The 10,246-nt window shown below is 34.1% G+C and overlaps 1 pseudogene; it reads left to right on the top strand.

Moving 5' to 3' along the window:
- Positions 1 to 8,737: 8,737 nt before the first annotated feature.
- Positions 8,738 to 9,676, top strand: LOC101350443 (olfactory receptor 13D1-like; annotated as a pseudogene).
- Positions 9,677 to 10,246: the final 570 nt, after the last annotated feature.

Here is a 10,246-nt window from a genome sequence, read left to right as displayed (position 1 = left end):
ACTTGTAACATTACTTAGCACTAAACACAACTCAAAATCTACCACTATCTGTTCCTTTAACATCTGGCAGCCCTGGATATCGGCATGCTGACCTACCAACTCCTGTGTTCTCGTCAGACCCCTTCTTCCACACCCTGCCCTCCACCCACTTTCCACCCTCCACAGAGCTCCATGAGAAGCAAGGGTGTGCTAGCTTTGCCCTGGCTGTGGATGAAAGATTCAAAAATGAGTGTGGGAGTGGTTTGAAATACTTCTTTTTCCTGTTACTGAATACAGCTAAGTTAGCATCTGCTCTGTGTTAACAATGTGGTCCTTCCATCAGTTTAAAAGGAGAGATGTCATGAAGCAGCTGTACCTGGTGGTCAGCTACTGCCAAGAAGGGAAATGTTCAGTATGACAAAATTTACATTTGTATTTTGACCAGTTAGGAGATTGCTACAGAAACTCTATTTTAAGCTGGAACTCATGACCTTGTCAGGACTGTGCATAGCTCATTTTGTGTCTTCCATCGCCCTTTGGTCTGCCAATGTATATGCTGAATTAAATTGACTTGAATATTTATCAATAAAAATGAACCTCCTCTCATTTAGATGGAATTATCTTAGGTGAGTTGTCAAGACTTTGTGTAATCAAATTCAATAAGTTATACAATTTTGCCTCAATAAGCAATTCACATTTTCCCCAACTCATCAAAGAATGGATTTCATTATTCATTTTGATACACTTTCTATTGATTTATACAGCGTCATACTGAAGCAGAATGATTATACCTCTGTCTCATTTATGAAAACCAAATCAAAGTTATTATTTGTGGTATCAATGGTAGGCAAACTACACCCAGATTCACAATAATCAAATATGATAATGTTAACTGTCTTTTATGTAAACCCATAAAACGCCTTGCCACTGAGTCGATTCTGACTCATAGCGACCCTGTATGACAGAGTAGAACTGTCCCATAGGGTTTCCAAGGAGTGGCTAGTGGACTCTTAACTGCTGACTTTTTGGTTAGCAGCTGATCTCTTAACCACTGCACCATCATGCCAGGAACCATGATAAACACTCTTTAAACTATCACATAATAGCCCTGCAAGGTAGTTATAATGTGTTCCCTAATATTCGATATGTGAAAAGCTGCTTATCATATAACATTGATTAGAAGAGGATAAAAACTACTATATTTATGACCTATAATATTTCTCATGTCTTATTTTTAAATTAAAATTTTTGAACCTATCAACATTAAAAAGTTTCTATTGATCACCCCTTGTATAAACTAAAAAAGTAAGTTTATGTGCCCCTCACCATCCCCCAAACCATCCTTTATCTTTAACTCTATCTTCCTCCTTTTTGCTAAAATAATCTAGAAATGTAGATACAGATTGTTCTAATTATTGAAATTTTCAATATTTTTGTATTTTATATTCATAATGATAATTGTTTAGACTAGCTCTACAGTTCACGTTTCTTAGCTCACCACTGTGTCTACTAAATCATCTCTCGCCCATACTTTAGTTCCTTTTGGGAAGGTTTTTAGATTGGCTAGAATACTTCAACTAATTTTTTGTTTTATAAATAAGTAATATAATTCCGTATTTCTTACATGTTTGGATATATCTATTAATTGCTATCACAGATTAGTAAGATCTTAAATGGCTTTACAATACTTGGATAACAAACTTCTAAATTCAAATCTGAATGATATCTGCAGATATCATTTTATTGTTTCCTAGCTTTTTATTTTGTACAGGAAAAATCTAGTGTCCATCATTTTCTATTGCATAAGCAATCTGTTATTTTTCCTTTCTGGATACTTTGTGGGACTGAAGAAGTGGTGGAGTTTCTATCCAGTAAGTGTCAACTTTAGGACAAGCCATGGAAAAAGAGTCACAATCATTTTTTTCTTCATCCTGAAACTCCAGAAATTTCAACAAAACATGTCTAAGTGCGAGCTGATTAAGAGTTCATACAAATTAAGAGAAAAACTATTAAAACTTCAGGAGATAGTTACATAAATGGCATAATCAGAAACCACAAGAGAAAATATAAGTAAGTAAAAAAGGAAATTGTTCAGTCTAAATCACAATAATAGAAATAAAAACTAGAGCAGATAAAGTAATGTTTTATGCATTTAGAAATAATAGTTTTCTCTGGTTCTAGAAAATGTACAGAAAACTGTACATCATAAGAATTGTCTTACAATTCACATTTTTTTAGTCTATAATAATATTTAAGCTGTTTCCAGTAGAAGAAAATTAGTCAGATACATACATATCCACGGTTATTACATCAAAATCTAAAAAAATTTGAAACAAATTAATAATGTCCAATAATGTTAAGATGATAAACTAGACTATAATAACTCCACTTAATTAAATAGTATTTGAATATTTAAAAATGAATATTACAAACTCTGTGAAAAATCACAGAAAATTATTTATATAAAGACCAAATGTTAATTAAAGTTATACTGGTATAATGAAAAATGTTTGTGTATAGTCTAGGATTAACCAAAAATATAAAAAACAAAAATAGTTTAAGAAGGTCAAATGACTATTCTTTTACTTTATATTATTAGGATTGACCTAGTATTATTTATGCAATAAAAAATATTTAATATTCTCTTTAAATATTTAAATTTTAAATATTTAAAAAGGAATATTAGGACTGACTATTATTTATGCAATAAGAAAAAAAAAAACAAAGTTGGGGAAAGTTTAAGTTTTCTGAGAGCTTTTTGGCTTCCAGCTCCAACTTATGAGGAGACTATCAAGTATGACCATTCAATGAATACTCCAAAAGACGTATGACTGGGAAAGTTTTTTGTTTTGTTGTGTTTTGTGTCTTCAGTCAAGATAATTGAATCTTCGGGATGTGCAGGAGTCAGGGACTTTATCCCCAAGGAATTCTAACTTTCTGACTCATAACCTTAGGGACAGAAGTTTGTAAATAAGTGCTAAACTGACTTCTAAAAGAAGCTGAGTTTCTTTGCAGTAAATTTCAACTTTGGAACAAGCCATGGAAAAAACAGATGTATCATTTATCTTTACAGTTAATGTGTTTTATTTCCTTGATGTTCTCTTAATAAGATTCTTGTATAAAATAATTGCCTAATTGTGGCTGCTATTTCTCACATTTCTTTTTAGGAAAGAGGAACAAAGGTCTTTCAAATTGAGAATCATCTGATCTCATCTGAAGCATGCAAATGAAATTCAAATTCCTGCGGTTTTTTCCTAGTACTTAACGGAATGGAATGGTGTAGATAATTTGAAAACCCAGTCTGAAGGTAAGAGAGAGATTTTATTATAATCATTTCAAAAGAAAAACATCTTATCTATTTTTGGATTTAAATGGTGTTTTGTGAGTTTTTTAAGTATGAATATTTATGTAAAGGATAAAATAGAAAAACTCAGGTACCACCTCTCAGGCCAGTACATTATTTAATTCTTTTTTTTAATCCAGAAATAATCCATGGAAGAGACTACTGAGGAAGACATAGGTTGTTACATAAGACTTTTATAGATAATAGGCTAATGCCTACTGTCTTCAAATATCCAGTTAACTAAAATCTTAAGAACAGTTTTCTAGTGAAAGACCACATATTGATACGTACATTATTCATATATAAACTATGTTCAATAAAGATTTGAGGAAAGACGTAATTAAAGGTGTCTGAAGTAAAAACAGATTAGAAAAAAATAATATATAATCGGGGGGAAATAATTATAACTGAGGAGTTAGCTGGTGTCCCAGGCAGCCAAGGCAAACATTAAAAATTTCTGTGTTCTTATTTATATAATACATCAAACTACACTACACTAGGCCTTAGATTCCCGTACTAGACCTGAAATTAATTTTCAGTATATTTTCATTTGAATTCATTATTATGATAATGTCCTCTTAAGTAGTTTTTCAAAAGAGACAAAAATATTCTTTATGCCTGTATTTATTATATTGATCATTGACGGAAGTTCAGAGAATTTTATTGTGTTTTTATATAAATAAGGGAAACACTGTGGTTCAGTGATGAAAATGAGGACTCTATCTGGGTTTAAATCATAGTCCTGGCATTCAACAACTATAAGATTTTGGGAATTTTACTTAACCTCTGAAATCTCAAATTAATTTTGTCACCTATAAAGGTCATAGTTACATCAAACTATTTGGGTTATTTTGCAGATTAAATGATAAAATTATAGGAAGTGTCTAATACATGTAGCCCTGGTGGTGCAGTAGTAGTTAAGAGATCGGCTGCTAACCAAAAGGTCGGCCTTTTGAATCCACCAGCTGCTCCTTGGAAACCCAATGCAGCAGTTCTACTCTGTCCTATAGGGTCGCTGTGAGTTGGAATCAATTTGACAGCAATAGGATTTTTTTTATCTAATATATACTAGGACCTCACCTAATATCAATTACCATTCTCTTTTGGAGCTAAAATAATATTTCTTTCATGATAATCCATTAATTGAATATTTGAGTCAATAAAAACTATAAACTGAGAGTTGTCATGTCCACCTATCTTTGTACAATACCAACGGTCTTAATTGATCATTTTAGAAGAGCTGGAAAGGATTACAAAATCATTTCCTCCCGTGAGTATCTACAGTGTATGTGTTCTCTGTTTTTGATTGAAAAAAATCTAAGTATTTTAGAGATTAACCTTCAAGCGGCTAAGAAAAAAAAAGTTAGAAGTGCTGGCTTGACTTCTAGTTTGGATAAAAGAGTCACAAACTTTTACTGGGAAAAAATCTTGGGTCTATGACAACACTAACATCATGCCCAGGTGAAGCCCCAGAGTTCTGAAAAACAGAGGTTATTTTTTACAAAACACCAGGGGGAGGGGGAAGTTGACTGGAGGATGGTGAGAATTCAGCTCTGATTAGAGCCTTACAAATAAGAATTTGATTTTTAATTTTAAAGCCCATTTCTATCACCATTCTGTATTCCAGTAACAATTCTGTTCTAGGCATCAGTGGTCTCCAATTTGAGATAATATGATTAAGTCAGGAGCTCAAGGTCTTTCTCTTGGTGTATCCCCTTGACTTACCTGAAAGATTTTGAGGGTAGGAATTATACATGACCTAGGTCCACTACAAAAAAGGTGGTCTCCTGTAGATAACTGGATTATAATCAGGAAAATATCCTAAGATCATGAAAGCACAATCCCCATGTGTGGTCGCTAGACGCCTAAGACAATTTACTGTACCATTTAAGTTTTGACATTTTTGATACAGAGTTAATATTTCTAACATAATTAGATAACAGTTTCAGTTTTTTCTCTTTTAAAAGATATTTTTTCTTTATGAGTATTTATTTTAGAAATTTCAAGAACTCACACACAGGAAAAAAATGTCTGGTTTTAAGTATTTGTTTCCAGCCTTTCTAGTCTGCCTAGTTTACCTTGCTTTAGGGTTTGGTTTTGCAAATAATGCTGCACGCTATTTTTTGTTGTTTCTGTTTTCACTTAATCATTTCAATGTAAGTATTTTTGTATTAATACAAATTCTTCACAAATATAGGTGCATAATGACCCATCGAATGTGTACTAGATTATTTAACAATCCCCCCAGAATTAGCCAAGAATTAAAAAGCAAAACAAAACAAAAAACCTGTTTTATAAAACAATATTCAATGATGGCAAAGCATTTGAAAACACCAGAGGAGACTGGTGGTTTCTCTTATAAATGTTTGCAAGTAGAATCTTTTTTGTGAAGAATGGGTATTCCAGAACACTTTATTGTGCTCATGCGGGACCTGTACACAGACAAAGAGGCAGTTGTTTGAACAGAACAAGGGCATACTGTGTGGTATAAAATCAGGAAAGGTGTGCATCAAGGCTGTATCCTTTCACCATACTTATTTAATCTGTACACTGAGCAAATAATCTGAGAAACTGGCCTGTATAAAGAAGGACACGGTATCAGGACTGGCAGAAGACTCTTCAACAACCTGTGATATGCAGATGACTCAACCTTGCTTTAGGGAAACAAAGAGGACTTGAAGCACTTACTGATGAAGATCAAAAACTACAGCCTTCAGTATGGATTACACCTCAACATAAAGAAAACAAAAATCCTCACAACTGGGCCAATAAGCAACATCATGGTTAACAGAGAAAAGATTGAAGTTGTCACGGATTTCATTTTACTTGGATCCACAATCAACGCCCATAGAAACAGCAGTCAAGAAATCAAACAACTTGTTGCATTGGGCAAATCTGCTTCAAAAGACCTTGTTAAAGTGTTAAAAAGCAAAGATATAACTTTGAGGGCAAAGGTGAGCCTGACCCAAGCCATGGTATCTTCAATCATCCCATATACATGCAAAAGTTGGACAATGAATAAGGAAGACCAAAGAAGAACTGATGCCTTTGAATTATGGTGTTGGTGAAGAATATTGAATATACCACGGACTGTCAGAAGAACGAACAAATTTGTCTTGAAAAAAGTACAAACAGAACGTTCCTTAGAAGTGAGGATGGCTAGACTTCATCTCACATACTTTGGACATTTTATCAGGAGGGACCAGTCCCTGGAGAATTCCATCATGCTTGGTAAAGGAGATGGTCAGCGAAAAGAGTGGAAGCCCCTCAACGAGATGGATTGACACAGTGGCTACAACCATTGGCTCAAGCATAACAACGATTGAGAGGATGGTGCAGAACCGGGCAGTATACCATTCTGTTGTACATAGGGTCGTTTTATGAGCTGGCACCAACTCGACAGCACTTCATAAGAACATCTCAGTCTATTAGGATACCAAATGTACACTATTAATCTCAGCATAAAACAATTATTTTATGAAAGTAATTTCCAAAAAAAAAAAAAAAAAGTAATTTCCAAATAGGAATCAACATTTAGGATATGCTCCTAAAAAAAAGAGGGCATTTGACTTGATGTATATATTCTCTGCAACAACTTCAGTATCAAACTACTGAGGCTCTTTGAAAGCCTGTATCAGAGTTTTACTGACAGATTTAGAGTAAGTTGACATATGCTCCTATAGTCAGTTAAATTCCAGTCTTAAAAAGTACCACATAGGAGTATATCCTTGATTACACAACCATCCCTACCCTCTTTGTAATGTATGCCTGCGACGTTGGATATAGTTTGAATTGGATGAAAGTTGTCTTTTCCATAGCCAATAGAAATATAAACCTCCTCCTAAACTGACTAAATTATCTGTCCATTGTGAACTGGAGTTTCCATACAAGGCAGCATAACCTTTGACAAATGACTATTACAAGACAAATCCGATACCACAACCACAGCCATTGTTCGAAAATACTGGGTAGTAATTCATTCATTGGACCAATTAATTTACTTCTCTAGGGATATATTTTGTAGCTGTGGTAGAAAACCATGAGGATGCAGAGCTGTTTTACAACGGATATTCTGTGATTCATTTACTATAAACAGGAAGGTACCTGCTAATATCCACTCTCATTTTTTTTTTTCAAATTAAAGTCATTTGCTTCATGATATTTGGTGCAGAACTGAGGCATCTGAGCTGACCCAAAATATCTTCTTTAGGAAAATCATGGCCCTAACCAGAAATCCAACAAGTGGAAGAGGAATGACTCTTATATAGACAAGAATACAAGGCAGGCTCTTCTGTGTGCAGTTTGTTTACTTGTATATCTAAAATCTGAAGAACATGAAACCATTTGCAATAACCACACAGAAGTCTCACTGCCAAGTCTCACTTGAGTGTTGAGGTTCACATTGTCTACTATACAACTACTACCCTACACACAAGAGAAGCAGCAATTTGCTCTCTCAGGTATTAGAGAGAGACGGTTTAAGAGCCCTTGCTACTCATGTGTGTTCTGTAGACAAGCAGCACTAGCATCACCTGGGGACGTGTTACTAAATGCAAATCTCAGTCCCCTTGTCAGATCCACTGAATCAGATTACATAATTTTCAAAAATTCCTCAGATAATTTGTATGAGAAGTACTCAACTAGATCAGTGGCTTGCTTCCTTGGTTACACATTTGAATCACTGGAGAGCATTACAGAAAAAAGTTATCTGATTCCAATCCCTTACTCAACTTATACAATTTTGGGATGGCAATGAAGTATAGTGAAAAAAATACATGGCATTTAAAATCAGAAAAATGAGATTTAAATAGCAGCTTTCTCACTTACTATGACTATAGATAATTTAATCCTGTTGAACTTCACTTTCCTGACAGATTTATAGTGATGATATTATAAATTATGTTTATGAATATTTATAAATTATAAAACTATAAACAAATGTTATTGTTAATAACTGGTATGGTATAAAATCAAATAAACAAATCTTTGTTGAAATGAATAAAGCACACTCACTTCATAATACTGATTTTCAAAGTGAAGTCTGGATCAACATCAGAAGTAACAGACGGCTTATTAAAAATGCAAATTGCTCTTCCATGCCTAAGACCTTGTATATCACAATCTCAAGAAACAGAATACAGAAACCTGTATTTTCTAAGCTCATTATGTAATTATTATGTGTCTGCAATCCAGTGCTTTATGAGCTATCCAACATAAAAGAGGAATTCCAAAAGCTAAATTCATAGCTGTTACCACCGCTCCAACTAGTGTTGACACACTTGTTGCCCCACCTACCCCAACTATCTCTTACTTAATACGACAAGCATCATATGATATGATACTTTATATGTACAGACTAATTAAACTCACATGCAGTTTACTTTTCTGGATTATTTCAGGTATAAAAAAAGTAAAATGGAAAGGACCAACTGGACAGTCGAGATTGAGTTCATTCTGCAGGAACTTCTGAGTACCCAAGAGCTGAAAAACTACTTTTTGTGATGTGCTTGTTGATGTACCTGGTAATCCTCCTGGGGAACAGTATCTTTATCATCTTAACGCTCCGGATCCCACCTCCACACACCCATGTATTTCTTCCTTGGTAATCTTTCCTTCCTAGACATCTGGTACACATCCTCTTTTATCCCCTCAATGCTGATACACTTCTTATTAGAGAAAAAAACCATTTCCTTCACTAGATGTGTTATTCAAATGTCTGCCTCTTACACTATGGGGTCCACAGAGTGTGTGCTCCTAGCAGTGATGGCATATGACCACTACATGGCCATCTGCAACCCTCTCAGACACCCCATCATCATGAACGAGGTACTTTGTATTCAGATGGCAGCTGTCTCCTGGGGATTAAGCTTTCTCAAATCATTGACAGAAACTGTTCTTGCAATACGGTTGTCATTCTGTGGAAAAAATGTCATTAATCATTTTGTTTGTGAAATACTGGCCTTTGTCAAGCTGGCTTGCACAGATATTTCCTTGAATGAGATTACTATAATGTTGGGCAATGTAATATTTTTGTTTTCTCCCTTACTGCTGGTTTGTATATCCTATATTTTCATCCTCTCTACTGTACTGAGAATCAATTCAGCTGAAGGAAGAAAGAGGACTTTTTCAACCTGCTCAGCCCACATGACAGTGGTGACTGTATTTTATGGGACAATCCTTTTCATGTACATGAAGCCGAAGTCCAAAGATGCCACTTTTGACAAACTGGTTGCCTTGTTCTATGGGATAGTCACCCCCATGCTCAATCCTATCATCTATAGCCTGAGGAACAAGGAGGTTCATGGGGCTATGAAAAAACTGATGAGTAGACATTGGTTCAGGAGGAAACAGTGAAAAACTGACACTTTTGAGTTCATATACAAAATAATCTCACATATTTTGAGTAAGGATTTTAAATATACACATAGCAAAAGAAACAAAGGAAATAGGTACAATCACAGAATTTCAGAGTTAAGAAAGATATTTTGAGATCAACAGTCTAATCTTATCACTTCATGAAAATGACTGTGATCTCATAAAAATGTAGAGACAAGTGGTCTAAGAAGTACAAGTAAACTTATGGGAACAAAGAAAAAAAATATTTAAAAGCCCTTCCAAGAAAATCTAGCACATACATCTACTCAACAAATAAAAACATATTTTCAGCCTCTTTTATTTGTAGGATTGTTAGATTCCTTTGCGGTTACCTTAATATTTACCCCTATTTTTCTAAGTTTATACCAGTCTTTTATTACTTTATATTGCCTTAACTTCTCCTCCATACAGAAAATCAACGTCTCCATTTTTTAAGTCCCTCTTTTTTTGTTTTAATATTATCCTTTTTTACATATTGATATGTTTCCCTATTTTCAATGTTTTTTTTTTTATTTTTTTTTATTTTTTTAATATTTTATTGTACTTCAG

This window comes from Trichechus manatus, unplaced genomic scaffold (genome assembly GCF_000243295.1).
Source record: "Trichechus manatus latirostris isolate Lorelei unplaced genomic scaffold, TriManLat1.0 scaffold00016, whole genome shotgun sequence".
Classification (NCBI taxonomy): domain Eukaryota; kingdom Metazoa; phylum Chordata; class Mammalia; order Sirenia; family Trichechidae; genus Trichechus; species Trichechus manatus.
This window is presented reverse-complemented; position numbering and strand designations above follow the sequence as displayed.